The following is an 18,689-nucleotide window of genomic DNA, read 5'->3' as shown; positions in this document are numbered from 1 at the left end:
TTCTCGGTGGAATAAGAGAATGCATATATGTAATAATGCGACCAGGCAAAGCAAGTATCTCAGCTTGGGGTTTATCAGCTGGCTTCGTTTCCTGATCCCATCCTTTAATCACATCCCATGTACCTCCCAACTCCGCAACATGATGTTGTGTGTGCACCTGCCTCCAAATATCAACCAGAACCAGCAGACCAAAAAACATTTTAATATCAGCAAGAGTCATTACAGTGGAAGAGACAGCTTCAGTCAATTCTATATAATATGCAGTAGTATTTTTCCTAATGTCAGGCAAATGAGTCTTAAGAGATAAAACTTCACTTCTTTTCCACGGAGTATAAACCCATTGTTCCTGAAAACAGGCCCTATAAGATAATATTGTCGTGACATTAGCAAGAACTTGTTTTGGCCCCAATTCACTAATATACACCCGATCTCTAATATCATATCAAATATGAGGCACTTCCGCTTCAAAGTACTGTTGCCAAAGACCAATCAAAGTAGCGGACATGTGTTTAATGGCATTCTACTGTATAAAGGGCTCAAAATCTCACATAGTCGCCCAGTCATCATCATCATCATCATATATCTTTATTCAGTCATTTGTAAAAACCATCAAATTGTACAAAATATAAAACATAAATATATCTACAATTAAAATAGTATTAAACCATTGCAATCGCAAATACAAATGACATATCAAATCAATTTAAGAACATAAATGCATGTACCATCAGTCTAATCATGCTTATGGAGAGGAGCAATGCAACCAACAGACATAAGAAAAATAAACCATATGAACGGCTAGGGGAAAAAAAGTACATGTATCTCATGAAAACATAAAACAAGTAAGATTAAGACGGTGTCATTACTACACAGGAGAATTTTAGAATAATATCATAGCTAACAAAGGAATTTTTTACGTGTGAACTAAAAGGATAACAGAAAACGACTAAGGGAAAAAACAATTGGTCCAAAAGTGTCTGCTTTAAAAATTCTAAACGCGATCTAGTACTTCCAGACACCCATATTAAGGCAAATATGTCTAATCCATCTCCTGCATAGCTGCCTGTTCTTGGGGCAGACAAACACTATATGTTCTTCGGTTTCGTCAGCTTCGCAGCATGCAGGGCAGGTGTCTATTACTAAACCCCTCTCCCCTTTCCCCGGAAATTTCAGTAACAGGTTGCCATACCTAAACCTGACATAGAGGCTTTTAGCAAGTGAAGGTGAGATCAAGTCAAGGAATGATTCAAATGAGGAGCAGGATTTTATAATTAAACAATTTGCTGTTAGCTGTCCACTAGCTGAATTATTAGCGTAGTGCTCCCCCACCACCTTCCAATAAGTAGCTTTAAGGGACAAAATGTCACATCCAGTAGACCGTTCTGGGTTCTCCAATAGACCCATTAGGTTCAGTGACTTGCACCATTTAGTGATATGCTTGAACCAGGGAAGTTGTTTTGCCTCGTTAAGTACCAGGACCTCCCGTAAAGCGTTGCGATACTCGGTTAATTGGGGAGTAGTCCATTGGCGCAGCCAATAAATTAGGGGTCTCAGGGCAGCCAAATCACCGATTCTATTTAGCCCAAGGTCACAGAAAAGTGGGGTAAATGGTGTTGTGACTGGTAGTGCAATCAGAGCCCTTGCAAAGTTGTTCTCGTAAGTTGTTAGCTGGGTTTCAGGAGTAAATCCCCAGATCTCCGCTCCATACAGAGCTCCATTCTGGGCTTTTGCACAATATATTTCAAGGGTCAGGGAGAGGGGTTGGGTGTAAGATTGTTTAAAAAATCCTGATTTACTGATTTAGATCTTTGGCATAAGGTCAAGTAGCTCTTCCTCAACTGATATTCCCAGTTAAGAGGCTCACTTAAGCCTATGCCCAAGTAATCAAAATCTTTTACATGTTCCAGAGGTTAATGTATGATCTTAACCACTCAAATACCACCCCTTGTTTTACCAAACACCATAAATTTAGTTTTCGTCGTGTTCAGTTCCAGTTTCCTATCCTTACAAAAACACAGGAATTTCTTCAATAAGACTTGCAAGCCCATGGGGGTAGTGGATATTAAAAGCGAATCATCCTCGAAGAGTAAGATAGGTACTTTTGTGCTGTTTAGCGAGGGGGCATAATTTTTGCAATTCATTAAGCAGCTCACCGCATCATTAATGTACAGAGAAAACAATGTGGGCATGAGGATTCACCCTTGGCGCACCCCGCGTTCTATCGGAATCCTCTCAGTCAGTTCCCCATTTACCCCCCACCTAACCTGAGCTTAAGTATCCTTATGCAACCTGGCAATCATAGTCACCAAATCAGCCGGGGCACCTTGTTCAAGCATAGTCTTCCACAGCAGGTTGCATGACACCAAGTCGAACGCAGCTCGCAGGTCCACAAAGGCCACATGAAGCCGTTGTTTCCTAAGTGGTACAAAAGGGGGTGGTGATGGACGGAGCATCTGAATCAATCAAACACTCACACCCAGTCAAAAGATCTGGGTTTAATCCATCACCGTTCTTTAGCCCACTCTGCCACCCCAGTTCAGACATGGCTATATGCAAATCAGTCTGACCCTGTGCCTCATGGGAACTGTCCAGCCCGAACTGCCAAGCCATGTCTTCCCTGGACCGGAAACAAGCTTCCGAGGACCTGTTTTTGGCACTCCAGCCGTCTTCAGCCCGGCTTGCTTGAATCCAGTGGCAAAGTAAGCAAGGGACTCACGTCTGAGCATACCCTGCCACACTTATGGCGGCCAAAAGCGGTACAAAAGGGGGTGGCGCTGAGCACACAAAGGACAACCCCACAAACCGCACCCAGACCTAGCTGAGCCGTCTCCACCGGGGCCAGGGCCTGGGCAATGCTCCACCGAGGATACTCAACCTCCTCCCTCAGACTATCAGAGTGGTTAAGTGACACAATGTTTCTCTCTAATTAGAGCTCTTCAGAGAGGTATAGCTAGTCGCCCAATCATCCTCTACATTATAAATAGGATTAGAGCATACTGTGCAGCCTGATTAGCTATTACCTGTTTCTCATGATCTCCCACATCAGATCACACTAACTGTACCATGCGGTCCCTAAATTTCACGAGTCCCTATCCTTAAATCTGCATTCTGGTGTCCCACTATTTACTAATGTCGGAGGATGAAAAACCATGGTGGGAGAAGCAACAGAAGTAACAGGCCCTATAGTCGCTGATGGTTGTGTCACAGGAGAAAGAGCTGGCGAGAGGGATGCTCAGACAATAGATGTGACAGGGGTACTAACAGTCACAGTTGCCACAGACGGTAAAGACACAGAAGGAGGAGAAGGAGCCGAAGCCACAGCTGTTGAAACGCCAGCAGTAGATACAGGTACAGAGACAGTGGAAGCAACGGTAACGGGCGGCTGCGAGGACACTGGGACAGTAGGATATATAATTTGCGGGGCATATGGAGGAGGGGGTTGGGTGTCAAAAAATTCTTCCACAAAGGTTTAATTTTGTTCCTGGACCAAGTACGATTTATCAATGTGTAAATTAACACCTTTCTTCACATTCAACTCCCATCTCCTGTTTTTCCCGGTCATATGCTATAGCTTTCTGAGTCAATGTCTGCATTTTCCCTTTCCGTGTCTCTTTCTCTGCCTTCAGTCGCTTCTGTCTAGCTGCTTTCTGCCATGTTCTGAGGGAATCAAACATAGACTGTCTAGTTCATCTTTTAAATAACTGTTCCTGTAAATATCTAATCTTTTGTTCATAGAAAGTGCCCGTTAGCGGCCACTACAACTCGGCATTGTCCCTCGTATATTTGTGCCATAATGTACTCAACATAATAGGGCCAAGAACATGCTTCACATACATATCAAAATTCGGAGTGCCTTCTGGAGGCGCCGGCTGAGCTTTTTCCAATCAAGGATCTGCAGAACAACAGCAACAGCATAAAGAAAACAATTTACTGACACCAGGCATTCTCAAAAGAAATCAAATTCACTATTTTATGCCTGGCAAAAGATGGTCCTTAGACCCTACCAAATAAAAATCAAAATGGTACCATATCCACAAAGAACCAAAACAAACTCACCTGATATATGCAAGTCAGATGAATTAATTGTCCACTGCCGATTCATCAGGCCAAACAGTCAGATCCAAGGATTTCGCCGTTCAGGACTCCAGTCGGGATGACCACTGGGCGACACACCGTCCAGCAGGACAGAAGGGGCAGCTGCGAGTACCAGGACCTCTTCATGCAGGGATCTCTGATCTGTGCATCCGATCAGATGATGGCCTCGACCTCACCCCTGTCCGAGAAAGGGGATGGGTCACTCACCCGAAGGAGTTCCTGTTCGGGCGCCAACTGAAGAAAATGGTCCAAATAGGGTCACTCAGGTCACTCACAACCACCTCTCAGCCTTCCATTCCAAATGAAGAGTCAGTCAGACAGTAGAGAATACAAACCAATGTCTATTTATTCAGGTACACTCAGAGTGGAGCCCAGTCTGCCCAGTCTCTTAGGAGTGCTTCAGAGGGGCTGACTTCAGCAAGCATAACAATACATAATGTACACTTTGAAACCAATAAAACCACTCCCATCATGGAATTTTCAAAGCAGATGCAGCTGGGCAGTAAATCACAAAGCAGTAAGTTTTGATTCGGAGGCCTGGCACACATTATCTAGTATTCAAGGTCACTCTGCCTGTGCCCACCACTAGACAAGTGGGTGAAGGCCTATATCTAAAAGGAAAGGTATGCGCTAATAGGACCAGTGTATTCATTAGCGAAGCAGAACTTAGCCCTGAAGAAACAAAACCTAAGAGAGGCCTTTTCTTGGAAATAGCAAAGGATTAGTTTCGATTATTATTATATTTTTCTATTCTAACAAGGGTAAGAATTCAAGATTGCTGATGTGATCCATTTCCCTGCAGTGTGTGGACTTCAGGGTGGAACTAAGACCAGGAGTAGACCACGCCAATGCTAATTTCTGTCCAGACTTTTTTGCCTTAGTGATGAGAACTCCTTAGAGGCTGGGTAGATCTCTCCAATTTCAACTGGTGAGACAAGCGTTATACCTGTCATCTTTAGGGTGGTCTTTCCCCGAACTTTTTGCCTTTTGTCTCTCATTTTGATGATTCTTTTTGTTGACCTTAGGAGTCTGATCACTGTACCATTACTGACCAGTGCTAAAGTGCATATGCTTCTCCCCTAAACATGGTGATTGGTGTATACCTGATAGTCATATTTGCTGTGCTGGTAAGTCCCTTGTAAAGTGGTCTACCATATACTCAGGGCCTGTACTTGAAATGCCCCAAGTGGGGTGCAGCGCTGACTGTGCCACCCACAGAAGTAACCTTTCAAACCTGTCTCAGGCCTGCCACTGCAGTGCCTGTGTGTGCAGTTCACTGCCACTTTGATGTGTCATTCAAAATAACTTGCCAAGCCTTGAACTCCTATTTTATTACATATAAGTCACCCCTACAGTAGGCCCTAATTACACTAAGGGCAGGGTGCCATGTAAGTAAGATAAGACATGTATCTTATTGTTTTACATGTCCTGGAAGTGACAAACAGCCAGTTTTGTTTTACACTACTATGAGGCCTACCCCTCTCATAGGCCAACTTTGGGAATTCCTTAATATACTTTTAAACTGTAATTCCTGATCAGAGAGGAGCAGCTTTTACATGTTTGATTTGTTTGGAATGGTAATGATAAATTCTCCTTACCGGTGAAGTTGGATTTAACAAATACTGTTTTAGAAATACCACTTTTAGAAAGTGGACATTTCTCTGTACTTACTGCCCTTAGTGCCTCACAGCCTGTCTCCATACACGTCTCGGTTGGGTGATAGCTACACTTTGTGCATTCACTCTAGACAGACATAAACACAGGCAGGTTAGGCTCATCTGGATTCTGAGCGCTCTGCATTCTGATGGGTCTTCCTGGGCAGTAATAAGGAGAGGTGTCCCATACTTACATCTTAATAGACTTAAAGCACTGATTTAATCCCCCGCCAGGGTTAGCCTGGCAGACAGGAATAGGATGCAAGGGATCCTTGTGCACTTCAGAGAGTTCTTTTGAAGTCATACCCTACATCAAAGGCATGTTTCAATATGAGAACGGGGTCTCTTCCCACCACAAATCAGACACGTCTGGATCTTGAACTGAACCTCTGTCAGAAGGACTGCTGAGCTGCTTCAAGGGCTCACCTGGATTGTTTTTCTGGAAGGACTGCTTTTCTGCTTGTTGCCCTGCTGCCTGTTGCTCCCTGACTTTGCTGGAAGGAAAGCTGGACACTTTCTTCCCTCCAAGTGATCTCCAAGGCCTTGCTGACTTGCCTCTGCTTCTTCTAAAGTCTGAAAGATACAAAAGACTTTCTTCAATTCTGCTGGTGCTTCTGGAATCTGCCTTCTATGAGTCCTACCCTTACATGAGGTGTCCCCCACAAAGTTCTGGGCCACAGAAGTGTGCTCTACAGCTGCTTTAATCAACAACCAACACATTACATTGGCTGCTTGAGAAATTCCACTGCATTGTCCTTCAAAGCCAACGCAGCGGCTGCCCAACCACAGTGGTTCCACAGCCTGCATGACTCTACGATGGTGCTCTGAACGACTCGATGCCGACGCATTGCCTTCACTTCAACGAAGCTCGAGAATGACGAAGTGACCCCACTGCGTGAAAAAGATTGAGGCACCGAGCCCTCAGCATCAACGCTTAGCTCCATCCAGGGTACTTTCTCAGTGGCCCTGCATTGGTCCTGTAACCAACCTGTCCTCTATCGTGGCAAGCCTGATCTTTGGATTTGAATCGGTCCCTTTTGACCTAAAATAACCTTTTGACCGCTAGTGACTTCTAAGCATAATTTTTGGTTTATTCTCTAAAAATTCATATCTCAACTTCTACTTATCTTTGTCATTTTTTCTCAACTAAATATTTTCTTCTATTTTACTAAATCTGTGTGGAGTCTTCCTGTGGTGTATTCACTGTGTCACTATGTGTGTGTGTTGCACAAATACTTTACCCATTGCCTTTGTAGATAAGCCTGACTGCTCTCTGCCAAGCGACCAGAGGGTGAGCACATGTTATCTTATTGTGTATCTTGTAGAGTGGGGGTTCCTGCCTGGCTGCATACCTCAGCCAACCAGGAATCCCATTTCTAACACGTGGTATATCTATATATATGAAACTTAGCAGCAATGTAGATTATGGTGTGCAGAGTAACACAAATCAGCTTATTGCGCTGCCTTGCCTTTCTCCAGATGTATCAATCAACGCAGGGCCACGCATGTCCTTGCATTCCTTTGTAAATCTGACTTTTTTTTTTTTAAATGAAGTTTTGTATAGCGCTGGCTGGACCCGAGGGTATCCGAGCACTTCACAGCATGTACTGTTATGAGCAAAACATTTTTGGGCAAAGAAAAGAAAAAGAAAACAAATAATCTGCAATTTACCAACTCCAGGGCCATATGGACAAAGTTACAGTACAAATGTTCAGTCTGAGGGGGTGTATGACATTACAACGCATGCTTTTACATCGCATGCTTTTACAACGCAGTTTTTACAGGGCATACCATTACAACGCATAGTGCTTTTAGGCGCTGGATAGTGAATTGTTTAATTTACTATTCCAACTCCAGTCCCCGTGGATAGTAGGGAAGGTTTTGGATAGTACATTAAACATATTCCCTATCCTAGAGCGCCCCCCAGCGCAATGTGTTGTAATGGTTTGCGTTGTAAAAGTTGCGTTGTAAAGGCACTGCGTGGTAAAAGTTGCATTGCAAAGGTTGTTTACCGTCTGAGGGGTTTCAAGAAGAGGAGTTAGTTGTCCTTCCCAAAGTTATTTTTTTGTGGGTTTCTCGTTACAGTCTAGTGCGCTCTAGGAAGAGGGCTTTGAGTAATATCTTGAATTTCGGGAAGGAAGAGGTCATTCTGATGTGGGGGGGATGGAGTTCCAAATCATAGGTGGATTTCCCGCAAAGGATTTGATTGCGGTTTTGTGTTTCCGTGATTTCATTGGGATGAGTAAGTATTGAGATGACTTAAGTATTTCATTGCCCATGCAACACCATGAGTGAAGCAAGGGCACCACAATTCAATAATACAGCTAGGCCTTAGTTTTTTTTGGGCAATGGTATATGTACTGTGATAACTTTGCAGTATACCATGGTACACGATGATGGCAAGCCAGTATATAATTGAGTAAAGACTGTTTTTATCGAATAAAAAGGCAGCCATATTGTTTTTACTGTACTCTGGCTGTGTTTAGTGTTAGGGCTTTAGATTTAGGTAAGTAGAATGCCATTACCCATTACCACTTCTTTAAGTGGTAATAGGTAGGGAACTTTATTTAAATATTTTTTAACATCTTTTAATAAGCTTACATCCAGTTTTTTATGGTTTTCCAAAAGTTTGTGAAATTCTGCAAAAGTACTGGGGTGACACGTATCACTATGTTTAAGTGCCATATATCTTTAAGACTACTTACCCTATTTGACTGGGGTACTCAAAAAATATCAATGCTGCACCATAATCTATAATCCTGCCAAATAGAAAATGCTATAGGTCTGGAACGTTTTGAGACGATTCATCAAATGTGTGGAAAGTTATTAGGAAGGTAATATCCGATAAATTTCTATATTTAGAAATACTAACTACAGAGTGGCAGTCAGATATAATGTGATTTTTTTTATCTATTGTATCTGCTATGTATTTATTTATTGGTTTACATAATCATGTAACTATAAATGTGTTTTTAGTTGTTCATGTACTAATTTTGAAACTTTACATATGCATTCTAGTTTATTTGTTGGTCCTCCTTGCTACTTTTAGTAGGATTGTGCTACATATGAAGCCCAAAGTGAATGAAAGCCAATCATTGCTATTATAAAAAGTACATTTTTTTTCCTAATGGTCAAATATCATGGCCTCCATATGGCAGTTTGTGTAGCTCAAAGCTAGGTCACTTTTCTGTTTTGTTGCACCAGAGTACCTAAGGAAAATGTTTTTTATTGACTTGTTGGGCACAGTTTTTTTGGGAGCCAGAGAGCATGCAAAGAATACTTCTGTAGAGTGAGATGTATTCTATTTGTTATGTATTTGTTTAAAGGATTGTACTACATATGAAGGACAAAGTCAATGAAATGCAATCATTATTATTGTTATAAAAATTGAGATTATTATATTTTTCCTAGAGCCCAATTATCATTCCCTGCAAACAGTAGTTAGTGTGGCACACTGCAAGGTTAGTTTTTGATTTTCTTGCACAGGGGTGTGTAAGAAAAATGTTTTTTGTTTGGATTGTTGGGCTAATTTTATTTTGTGACCTAGAAAGCATACAAAGAAAACGTATGTAGATGAAGATGTATGCCATTCATTATGGATATGTTTATAGGTTTCTATCAGAATGTGTCCACAAATGGGTCTTTCAGACATTCATGTAGTAAATCTGAAACTTTTCACATGCAGTCTAGTTTATTTTTTGAGCTTCTTTGCTGATTTTAGTTAAGCCTGGAGCTGAGTTTGCAGAGTTTTACTACGCGGAACTCCGCAAAGTTACAAAAAACTCAGCGAAGTTCCGTAAGTGGTGGAGTGTAGTGCGAACTGCTGTTCGCGCTGGTCTTCCTGCCGCTCGGGTAGAAATTCTACCCGAGTGGCAGCTCGCGTTCACGAACTTACCATTTGCGAATGCGAGCAGGGAGAAAACCCCGCTGCACTACGTGAAGGAGAGTTTTCTGCAATCCGCAAGCTCCGCGGAGCGCAGAGGGCAGAAAACTCCGCGAACGGAGCGGAGTTCACCACCCAGGCCTAATTTTAGTAGTATTATGCTACAAGATATCACTTAAAAAAATTATAACTTAACATTTACTAAATTTACTTACCTGCAGTACCCTACAGAATCATCTGTGCCCTCAATATGTAATCTTGTCAAATTTAATAAAAATCCAAATTACGATTTTTGCAAAATATAAAAGTTAGGGAAAATGCATTGGATTTAAAGCCTGTTTTATGACTCTCCTTTAGCAAACACCGCAAAACCTACAGTCCTGCCAAACTGAAATGAGGGCAGGAGATCTACAAAGTTTCACGCACATTCGTCAAACGGGTACAAAGCTATAAATGGACAAAAAAAAACTATCTCTGGTCATCTCTGGTCATCCTCACTATAACTACTGAGCGACTACTGCTACTCTTTAATATACTTTACTTACTTATAGCTTTCAACCAAACCTCTCGACCTTGTAGAGGAAATGGCGTGAGGCTGAGCATGGTGCGAGGTGGGAGTGGGGGACTGGAGGCAAGGGAGAAAAAAAGCAGGAGTTGGCTCTCTGGAGCTCAAAAGCATTCTGGACGATTCTGGGAGACGAACACTGGTAACCAAATGGGGCCGTAGCCCCATGATTATCTATCATCAGAAGAGGCAACCAACAACAGGAACACCAGGCATAATTCTCATACAGAGTAACGTCTGTGTGATCATACCAGCGCACATGTTCCTATTCACTGTTCACATTCATAGCTGCCTTGCCACTAACTGTAAAGACAATGGATTCCCTTTCACGGTCTCCTAGTACTGGCATGAGCCCTGTTGGAGATGGCCCTTTTTGCAGGGTTATCCCCAAACTTTTTACTTCTGCATCCTATTTTTTCCTGACCTGTTTGTGTTGGTTTTAAGACGCTGGGCACGTTACCACTGCTGATCAGTGCTAAAGTGCCTATGTTCTCTCTGTAAATTGTGTTATGGATTGGGGTTTCCATGATTGGATACTTCATTACTTGTTAGTCCCTAGTAAAGTGCACTGAGTGTGCCACGGCCTGTAAATCAAATGCTTCTAGTGGGCCTGCAGCACTGGTTTATTTTATTTTTTTTATTTTAAAGGGTTTTATATAGCGCTGGCTGGACCCAAGAGTATCAGAGCGCTTTACAGTGCAGGTTCAACAAAAGACAGGTCAAAACTAAGTACACTTGTTAAAATAAGGGAAGGCAGTTGAACATTAGGAGCGAATAACAGATGGGAAGTTCAAAAGCAAGTAGTCACTAGAGGATGTGAGATCAGAGGGGAGAGAAGAGTTGTATAGTAGGTCAATAGTTGGAGAAGGGCAAGAGATTAAGGTACAAAGTAGTCGAAGGGAGGGAAGAGGTGGGTTATATGTAAGGGGGAGCCTGTAGAAGTAATGAATTGCTTGGGAATTCAAGGCCAGAGACAGGGAGTATAATTAAGGACCCCAGTATTTGTTGAGAAGGAGCAGCTTGAGGTTTTTTTTGAAGCAAGGGTAGGAAGGGTTACAGCTTAATTATTTGGGGAGAGTATTCCAGATGGACGGGGCGTTACCGGAGAATGAGCGAGTTTGCGTTGCTTTCTTTTTTTGCTGAGGCGGGATTAGAATAAGGGCGTTAGTGCTCCTCAAAGTTCTGGCACAAGCAGCTTTTTGGAGTTTGTCTGATAGGTAAGAGGGGGTATTTTGGTGTAGGGCTTTGTGAGTGACGCAGGCAATCTTGTAGGTGAATCTGCCTTCGATTGGAAGCCATTTGAGGTTTTTGAGAACAGGGGAGATGTGATCGTATCGCTTACAGTCAGAGATGAGCCTGGCAGCAAGGTTGAGAACGGATTTGATAGGGGCTAGGTGGACTTTTGGGGTGCCAGCGAGCGTGGCATTGCCATAGTCTATTCGAGATAGGACCAAAGATTGTACAACTGATTTGAAGTCCTCAGCTGGGATGAACGGTTTAATTTTTTTAAGGTGACGAAATGTGAAGAGAGCACCTTTTGCCGAGTTTTTTATGTGGGAAGTCAAATTAAGTTTCTGATCAACGCTAATGCCAAGCGATTTAGCCAATTTGGAAATTGTGAGAGAGCAGTTTAAAGCTTTAATGTCCGTGATCCAGTGTTGAATAGGGAGTGAATTGTTCTTGGGAGAGAATAGGATGATTTCTGTTTTTTTGGGGTTAAATTTGAGGTGGTTATGGTGGAACCATAATTGAATCTTGGTCAAGGCATCATTAAGGTGTAAGATGTCATCGTGGGATTTGATCTTGTAGTATAGTTGGGTGTCATCAGCGTAGAGGTGATAGCTTATTATGCTTGTTTAAGAATAAGGGTGAGGGGTTCCATGAAGAGGTTGAAAAGAGTTGGACAAAGGATAGAGCCCTGTGGAACGCCCAGGGAGACAAGTTGAGGTTTGGAAAGGCAGCCACTGACTTTAATTTGTTGGGTTCTATTTTGGAAATAGGAGGTGAACCACTTAAGAACATTACCGAAGCCGTCTTTGAGAATGTTAAGTAAGGTGGCATGGTTAACAGTATCAAAGGCAGCTGAGAGGTCAAGAAGAATGAGGAGGGAGGATTCGCCTTTGTCCAGGGACCGATGTAAGTCATCAATAATGTTGAGCATAGCTGTTTCCGTACTGCATCCTTTTCTAAAACCAGATTGGAAAGCGTCTAAGAAGTTGAATGTGTCGATGTGTTTGCCCAACTGTTTCAAGATGCATTTTTCAAGGGCTTTGGATAGGAAAGGAAGGTTGGAGATAGGGCGCAGATTATTTAAGTCGTTGGGATCGACCGTTGTGTTTTTGATGATGGGGGTAATTTGGCCTAGTTGGAGGGAGGCTGGAACAATACCAGTGGTAAAGGAAGAGTTGATAATATTGGTCCATAGTAGGGCGATGATGTGTTTAAGTGATTGTACCAAATGTGCAGGAAGAGGATCTCTGGTGTGCTAGGATGGTTTAAGCTTGGTGATGATGTTGAGAACATCCTTTTCTGAAACTGGACAAAAATCAGTCCAAGATGCATTGTTTTTTTGCTGGGAGACAGTAGGGTAAAATTCTTGGTGGGTGGTGGGGACGGTGGGTTGATAGGGATTCGGAGGGGGGAGGGAGGTGGAGGGAGGTGCAGGGGGACTGTTAATGAGGGGGTGTTGGCTAAAAGGTGGTGGGGTTAGTGCGAAGGATTGATCAATCTAAATGACTTTATCAGAGAAGAAGCTAGCAATTTCTTCGCATCTCTCAACTGTAGCTATTAACTTTGGGGGGGCTGCGGTAGTTTGGTTTTTGACAATGTTAAAAAGTTCTCTAGAACGGTTACTAGACTGATCAAGTTGGGAGCGGAGGATGGACGATTTTTTGTTAAAGATGTGTTTTTTGTAGTTAGCCCTAGCAGTTCTGAGGAGGACAAGATTAGAGATGGAAGGTTGATTTCTCCAAATGCGTTCAGTCTGCCTGAGAGCTCGTCTCTCTTTGTTTAGGTCAGAACTGAACCAGGTCTTAGATGGAATCGTTTTTTGGAGTTTTAATTTGGCTGGGGCAATTTGGTCAAGGACTTCAAGGACAGAGTTATTATAATGCTCAGTAAGACCAGTGGTACTTTGGGAGAGAGGGGAGAGCTGTAGTCGAGCTTTTAATGTAGATTCCGGCTCGCCTGGGGGAATCAGGTGAAAAATTTGGGTTAATTTCTATTGATTGTTGGAGCGAGAGGGAGGGAGTGGAATGGAGTTGTTAATGGTGAAGAGGATGAGGCGGTGATCTGACCAGTCAATAGGGATGATGTAGGAGAGAGAAGCCAGTTCCCTACTCGTGATTATAGCATCTAGGGTGGCCCCTTTGGAGTGAGTTGGAGAATTGCAGAGTTGTGTCAAGTCACTGATCTCAAGAAATTCATTGATGAGGTTAACTGCGGGTTCGTCATTCTTGTTCCAGTGGATATTAAATCCCCTAGGAAGAGGTTTCTGGATTTGGAGAGCGATGTCTGAGTAAGGAGATCAGAAAACTCCTCAGCAAAGGAAAGAGGGTTTCCAGGGGGATGGTAAATAATATGCAGGCAGATAGGGGGGACACCCTGAGTTGTAAGTTCAGCACCAAGGTATTCAAAAGTGGATGGATCCTGGAGATGGATAGGAGAAAGTTTGAGTTCGTCTTTGTAGATTACAGCGATGCCCCCTCCAATTTGATCAATTCTGTCTTTTCTAAGGAAGGAGTACCCTGGCGGCTAAAGCATGTCAAGGATTGATGAGGAGTGGGAGTTGAGCCAGGTTTCAGTCAAAAAGGCAATGTCAATGCTTTCGCTGAGGATGGTTTCAGCTATTTACGTAGTATGCACAGAGGCAGACTGGCAGTTAAGCAGCATGCAGCTAAGGGGTTTAGAGTCATTGGATTTTGAGGATGAGCAGGTGGGGATAGAAGTGAGTTGTTGAGGGAGTCTGGGTGATGCTGGGGAGGAAGGGTTCCTATTAAGTCCCACAATCACTGGGATAGCTGAGTGAGGAAGTGGGGAGATCACAGGAGAGGTGTAGAGAGGGTGCATGTAGTCTAGGGGTTTAGGGTCATTGGAATTTGGGGAGTAGCTGGTGTGGAGGAAAGTGAGTTGTTGAGGGAGGCTGGGTGAGGCTGGGGAAGAAGGCTTCCTGCTAATTCCCACGATCACTTGGATAGCTGAGTGAGGTAATGGGGAGATCACAGTGGGGGTGGGGAGTGGGGAGATTTGGTTAAGGTCGTTGAGGTCGTGGGTGGGAAGGTGACTGGTGATGGAGGAGGGCTGTGTGAGTTAATACTAATGACCGTCAGTGAGGAAGGAGAGGCAGGAGAGGACTTTGAAGTTAAGGTGGGGAGGGGGAGAGCTTTAATATGTTAAATGAGGTCAAAGTTGGGAAGATCTCTCAGGCGGAGAGGTGTGCTGAGTGAGCTATGACAGTCAGTATTGCTAGACGGAGAGGGGGAAAGGGATGCTTTGACATAAGGAGCATGGTATTTTTGTGAGGGGACTGAGGGGTAGGTGTGATTGGGGGGTTATTGGTAGTGAAGAAGGAGACATCATTTCGGAGGTAAGAAAGTTCCATTATGAGGGTCGAGAGGTGCAATTCAATATTGAGGAGTGTTTGGGTAAGAAGTGCGAAAGGGAGGTGTGCTAGGGGATCTGGAGGTAGATGTGGAGAGTCCATGTTGGTCGGGGCAGGAGGTCTAGAATGTGGGTGAGGAGGGAAGCCAGGAGGGGGAGGCGAGGAGAGTCAGCGTGATGAGGTAGAGTCGGAGTAGAGGGGTGGGGGTTGGGTTTACAGTGTACAAGTTGGGGGTCGGGGAAGAATGGATGGTCTGGGAGTTGGATTTGGGAGAATTGGTTAGATACTGGGGGTTGCATTTAGGTGAATTGGTTAGATACTGGGGAGGGGGGATTGTAGGAGAGGGAGTGGGGGAGATTGGAGGAGCCATATGGGGAGACCGTGGAGGTGTTAACTGAGGAGGGTGTAGGTTTTGTGTGGATGGGAGCATTTTAGTAAGGTTACAGGGGAGAGGGGGGAGGGTAGATCACAGATCCAAGGGAGGAGTAGGTGGAGGTGGGTGGTTTTGGGAGGTTGAGGGAGCTGTGGGAAAATCTATAGAGGTGGGGGAAGTTGGCAAGGAAGTCAGGGGGTGGGATTGGGGAGTGAGGCATTCATTAATGACTATAGAATTAAGATCAAGTGAGATCTGGTGAGAGAGTGTAAGGGAGTCAGGACTATCAGTTAAGGTAAATGAGTCAGGGAATGAATGCGGGGGGTCGAGGATTGTTGGGATGTGAAGGTATCTTGCAGTTGGGAGGCAGGGGGTTAGAGATCAGTGGAGGTATAAGGTTTTGGGAAAGAGATCTGAAGTGGTGTTCAAAAGTGTTGAGGTGTTTTTCAGGCGCTTGAATAAGTATATTTCCTGATTTGAATATGGATATGTCCATTTCACCAGGAAAGGAAGATAAGGGAGTGGTGGAGAGTTTCATACCATAAGGAAGTTTGCGGGAATTTGTGATTGGGAGGTTTCGTAGAAAGATGCTTTTCCATTTAGAAGGGCGTTTGGTGAAGAAGATGTAGTTGGTTTTTATGGTGGTGGTTAGGCTACTGTAGTTGTCTACAAATAGTGTTTCTTGGTGGAGTATAAGAAGTTTGTGTTAAAAAAAATTCTTACCATTTTTGGAAAGGTGGGAGGGGTAAATGATAGACCACGAGTTAGGGCCATGTCTAGAGATGGGTGATTCTAGCCTCAAGGGAGAATGAATGAGGGGAGGCATGATGAGTCAGCTGCGTTAGAAAAGAGGGGGTGAGGGAAAGGTGTGTGGAAGATTGGGGTGGTGCGAAGTAGGGAAGAGAAGTAGGAGTACGTGAATGGAACAAGGAGGAAGTCAGATAGAGGTAGAATTTTCAATAAGGCATAAGAATCGCGCAGGATGGAGGATTGGAGTGGAGGGTGGTGAGGTGGTGAAGTGGGAGAAGGGGGAGACTCCAGGGGAAGAAGTGGTAGGCAAAGACACAGTTAGGAGAGAGAGGTGGGAGAGGAGCAGAGAACAACAAGGAGAGAAACTAGTCAGGAGGAGTGGCGAAAGAACAGATAGAGAGAGAGATCAGTGAGGGAGTAGAAGCGGGAATAAACCAAAAGGATAAGCAAAAGTTACATTACAATAAACAAAATTTACATTATAAATAAATCAGGACAAATAAAGATATATTTCAACCAAAAGGATAAAGTGATTAATATGAATTACTAGTGTAGATTTGAAAATTACACAGATCAATGAAGTAATAGGAGTCGAGAATAAATCAGAAAATAAAAAATAAAAATAAAATACAAGTATCACAATATAAACAAAGAGATATAGTGAGGAATTAAGTAGATCATTATGCAGGCCTGATTAGCAATAGATAGTATTTAGCACTTTTCACAGAAAGGCACAAGCATCAGAGTTAATTTGGAAGAGGGGGTGGAATAGTGGTCAGGCAAGAGATTCTACTCCAGGGGTTCCATTTGTCCAATTCCCTTTTTTATTTTTGCACTTATTCTTCTAAGGAGCCCCTAGGGTATTCTCATTGCTTCATCAGGTGTCTCCAGGTTTGCTTTGGTGTTGAGGGGGGGTCCTACCCTAGTGGTGCTGCATTGATTCGTTGCATAGGAGGCCAGATTGGTGATCTAGGCTTATTCACGAATGTGCTGCGGAACAATTGTATAAGGGCAAGGACCTGGGGGTGCATTTGATGATGGAATGCACTAATTTAATTGATCCACAATGTAGTATTAGATGCAGATTAGCTTCCTCTTAAAGTGCCGCCATCCTGGAGGTTTAGTTGAGAGAGAGTGTATGAAATAAATTCGCATAAATCAAAGTTGAAAAATTTGAACAAAGAGGTTTACCTGGTTTCAGTCAGCAGTTAAACTGAAATGACTGCTCCTAAAGTGCCCATTCTAAGATGGCCACTGCTAAGGCTCAACTGGTCCTCTTTCTATTTCACTGAGAAAAGACTGGTGAGGACTTCTTCTGTCTCTGGCACCGGGCAGCAGAAGCTCCAAAATGGCCGCTCACATTCAGGGAAAGACAAAATAAAAGAAAATGGCACTCATCTTGATGGTCCAATGTCGAACCACCACAAAAAAAAAAAAACACACCAACCCGTACTAGCTGCCAAAGTGCACCAGGCAACTCCATCCACTTCTTGACTACGGGGGTTGGCTCTCTGGGGAGCGCCCAATACCGGCAGCCCTAAAAAGGTAACTCAGATCTGCCATTGCAGAATCTGCACACAGTTTGTAACCCACCATGTCGACTTGGCCATTGCACACAATTGCCAGTCCATAACCTTCCCATTTCATATATGTCTGGCACCCCTAAGGAAGGCCCAAGGTACCCCTGTGCGCAGGGTGCAGTATATGTGAAAGGTAGGACATTCCTTGGTGTGTGTGGCATGTCCTGATAGTGATTTACAGCCCATTTTGTTTTTCGCTATTGCAAGGCTACCTGTTCCCCGTAGGACATAATGGGAAGTTTGTTTATAACATTTTATAAACGTAACAGGCCCTGGGAACTAGGTAGGAAAATACATTTTAGTATGCCTGAAATCAGAATCTAAAGATGCATCTTTTAGTGAAGGTGAATTTTACATTCTTAATTTGAAAATACCACTTTTAGAAAGTAGGTATTTTCTTGCTCTCTCATCCTGTGTGCCTCTTTGGAAAGTGGATTACCTGTCTGGGTTTTGGATTACAGAAGGCTGGGGAGCTGGAGTGGCTCCAAATAGTCTAGGTAGGGTTAGGAAAGGGCTGAATAGACCTGGGCTGCAATGGGTGAAGGGGGAGGAGATTTCCTTGCACCTCAAAGGGCCTGGTCTGCCTCTGACAATGCTGTCTCCACCTCCTGCCAGGAATTCACAGCAGGGAAGGCAGAACTGGTTCTGGCTGGGCACAGAAACTCTCTGTCTAGGAGACCAAAGGATTTTGGGATATAAATATTGGGGCCCAGAACCCTGTACTTTAGAACTCTTGTGGATCAAGAAGAGCTGGAGAAACTGTGAGGAGGAATTACCACTTTGCTGTGGGCTTTGCTGTGTTGGCCTGCAGTGGCTGCTTCTGTCTTGGGCAGTGAAAGGACAGGACTGAACTTTCTGCAATCTGCTTCTTGAGTTTCTCCTAGGGCTTGAGGTAGAGCTTGCCCCCTGTTCACAAAGTCTCAGGAACAACAAAGACTTAAGGCACTTCTGCCCGCAGCACTGGGGACTGTGTGTTTTGTGCTGCAAAAGAGGAAAAGCAGCTCGACGACGTCTACGATGCTGCTGCCAACTCCGTGTCCTGATGAAACCACAGAGGGCACCACCACCACACCGCACCGTGACCTTGATCTCACCAACTACACCTGCTGATGCTGCCACTGAGTTGCTGCTCGCACCATGACCTGTGGGCACTGCACTCCGCATCGCCTCGCTTCACGACGACGCCTT

At 43.9% G+C, this 18,689-nt stretch overlaps 1 long non-coding RNA gene across 1 annotated transcript in view; it reads right to left on the bottom strand.

Moving 5' to 3' along the window:
• The window catches only part of LOC144753680 (uncharacterized), a 29,178-nt gene that overhangs the window by 6,507 nt on the left and 3,982 nt on the right, over positions 1-18,689 (bottom strand). Inside the window, exon 2 of the long non-coding RNA XR_013594476.1 lies at positions 4,057-4,329. This is a non-coding gene — a long non-coding RNA (uncharacterized LOC144753680). The remainder of the gene's footprint in view (positions 1-4,056; positions 4,330-18,689) is intronic.

The sequence above is a fragment of the Lissotriton helveticus genome, chromosome 5_1 (assembly GCF_964261635.1).
Source record: "Lissotriton helveticus chromosome 5_1, aLisHel1.1, whole genome shotgun sequence".
NCBI lineage: Eukaryota > Metazoa > Chordata > Amphibia > Caudata > Salamandridae > Lissotriton > Lissotriton helveticus.
The sequence above is the reverse complement of the archived record's forward strand: the minus strand, read 5'-3'. Positions and strand labels throughout refer to the sequence as shown.